The sequence below is a fragment of the Carassius auratus genome, chromosome 43 (genome assembly GCF_003368295.1).
Source record: "Carassius auratus strain Wakin chromosome 43, ASM336829v1, whole genome shotgun sequence".
Lineage (NCBI taxonomy): Eukaryota > Metazoa > Chordata > Actinopteri > Cypriniformes > Cyprinidae > Carassius > Carassius auratus.
In genome coordinates this window covers 8,194,334-8,196,945 of record NC_039285.1, presented here as the reverse complement: position 1 = coordinate 8,196,945, position 2,612 = coordinate 8,194,334, and the positions used below count along the sequence as shown (strand labels likewise).

At 39.0% G+C, this 2,612-nt stretch overlaps 1 long non-coding RNA gene across 1 annotated transcript in view; it reads left to right on the top strand.

Moving 5' to 3' along the window:
• The window catches only part of LOC113061605 (uncharacterized), a 31,128-nt gene extending 29,812 nt beyond the window's left edge, over positions 1-1,316 (top strand). Inside the window, exon 4 of the long non-coding RNA XR_003278389.1 lies at positions 903-1,316. This is a non-coding gene — a long non-coding RNA (uncharacterized LOC113061605). The remainder of the gene's footprint in view (positions 1-902) is intronic.
• Positions 1,317-2,612: the final 1,296 nt, after the last annotated feature.

The following is a 2,612-nucleotide window of genomic DNA, read 5'->3' as shown; positions in this document are numbered from 1 at the left end:
GCTGTTGCATTACCTTTTTTACATTTCTTTTATAAATAAGCGATGTTGCCTTTGAGGGCTGCTCAACAAAGAAGGAGCTGTCTTCAGCTGTAACCTCTGCACACCGGAGTCTGGAACATGACACATGTCAGGCAATGATAAATGGTGCAGAGTCCCAGTGATTTCACCAGGAATGCCCTTGAGATGCCCAAGACCCTGATCGGAAATGCTATTGTTGAATTAAACCATAGAGAAAAAAAATCCCCCAACACCGACATGAACAGAAACACACATAACAAAAAAGAAAAGGAAAATAAAGTAATAAACTTTGCTCCTCTCCTATGTATATATGTGCATGAGTTATGCTAGTGCGGTCATCCATCTTTTCTGTGTTCTTTAAATAGTTCTATTATTTTGGTTAAACTGAAATTCAGTACTTACATGATAAATGACATTTACTGTATGTGTGTATGGTTAAATTGGCACTCTCGTGTTAGGGTCACCCACAGAATCTGTTTTCCTCAGATACTATGCAGTATGTCTGCTGTACAGATTTTCTCTCAGAAGTTCAATTGGGGAACATGAACTCTTTCACCCCGAGTGCAAGATATTTTGCAGTGAATGTTTTCCAGCTATTTCCTCACACTTTAATTAGAATTAAACACTTACAAACCTCAGTGATTGCACTGCTGTGAAATTACATTATGAGCTCAAGCTCACTGAATAATAATAATAAAAAAAGCTCAGCCAAGCCAAACCACAAAAAAAGAAAAAAGAAAAAAAAATCCAGAAATAATCACCAGCAGTCCATTTTTACAGTACTAACCTTTCTCTCCCATTTGCAACATTTTGGCTGGCAATTACTCCAAAAACTAATGCTAAGCACCCCTCTCTCGTTGTCCCTTTCTTTCTTTGACAAATAGGGCGTCCGGGCCTTTTAATTGGAATGAAAGGCATTGCAGATCTATTAGGGCATGGCTGGAGTAACGGATGAGGCCGTCAGTGATCACAGCAGGGAGCGGCGGAGAGAAGTCCCCCATCGCCCAGCTCTATCCATAACGGCCCGCGCATGCCACATGCTTCCGCTGTCAGATGTGCAGTGCCATGCCGACCCCCAGGGGCGGCACACGAGTTCCCTGGCCAGTGCAGAGCTTCAACCTCACATTGGCACTGCTTGGCTTTTCCCAATTTAGAACACCTTCAGTACTACAAGGACTCGACTGTGCCGCTATGGGGAGACTTTCACCCCTGAAAATCGAGCTTCTGGTTGTCACAGTGGCGATTAATCAGACTAAATGTTTGAGCAGCATACTGTTTATATAAGCAGTAAGCTGGAAGTGGGAAATTAATTATATATATGGGATTGTATGTTTGTATTTTTGACATTAAATGTAAGTGAATTCTTCAAGTTAGAAATTGAGAAATTACAGTAGCTTTTTTGAAACAATTAATAAAAGTGAAAAAATTAAAATGCATTCAATGCAATGAACATCATTTTGAAAAATAATTATAATAATACAAGGCTAAAGATTTTTCTTTGTGTCCTTCAATTAAAGGATTTTTGGAATCTTTATTAACTCAGCTCTCTGTTGTAAGAGCACTGTATTTTAATTGGTGGACACTCACTTCTTTAAACTGCCATTTATTTTTCAAGTGAGTACTTTCCCATCCACTCGTAGAGTGGTGTGTGCAAACTTTTGAATGATCATCTTTTAACAGTTAATGAACTCAGGGCTGCCGAGAGGATAGAGCTACACACATTAGTCGAACTAAATATAAAGTTCAGTCCCATAGTAGTCCTTGTTAACTGACCAAAATAAACCAGTTTCTGTGATATTGAGAGTTGAACAGCAACACTGTGGCCAGTGGTAAATCTATTGATAATTGACTGTCATACACGTGGATAAAGAGTGGATAGATGTGTATGTGTTTGGAATAGCAATTTTTATGTAATGCAAAGCAATCAAAAAGTATTATTTTCAAATTTCATGTAGTTAAATGTACATATTTTCAGTTAACTATCTATTGTGTACCCATTTGTTTATTTTATGATTTTTATTGACTTTATGATTGCACTTAATATTTATCCCTCAACAAAGACCTCTGACCTGATCAAGATTGCAAATGATCAATGATTAGTTTGTCATGATGTAGTTTTTGGGCAAGATGTGAAGCCAGCCCAAGACGCCTTTGGTAAAAAAAAAAGAAAAGAAAATAGTTTTCAGCTGGCTGCCTTCAATTTTATACCTGCAAAGTTTCAATCTAGCTTTCACCCACCTCCTTTAACATTTAGCTTCCCCCAGCCTTCTCTGTCTTCCTTTTCTGTTTTTTTCAGGATTACTCTCAGTGACCGCTCCTGTGCTGTTATTTTCAACCCTGGGTGGACTGGGGCTTTTGGTATGTGTTCTGGAAATACTTCAAAGAAAAGCAAAAAAGGCAGCAATTTTCTGCTTGAATATCCCTCTGACTAAATCCATTGATCATCCTTGGGGTTCCTGAGAGAGAGAGGGAGTGAGATGGAGAGGCGTGTTTTATCCTCTAATAACTCCTACCTTCACCCCTTCCTACCTTGCCGTTGTTGTGTTGTTGTTGGTCGCACCTCTGCTCTATTCCTTAGAGAGCCAGTGAGATTG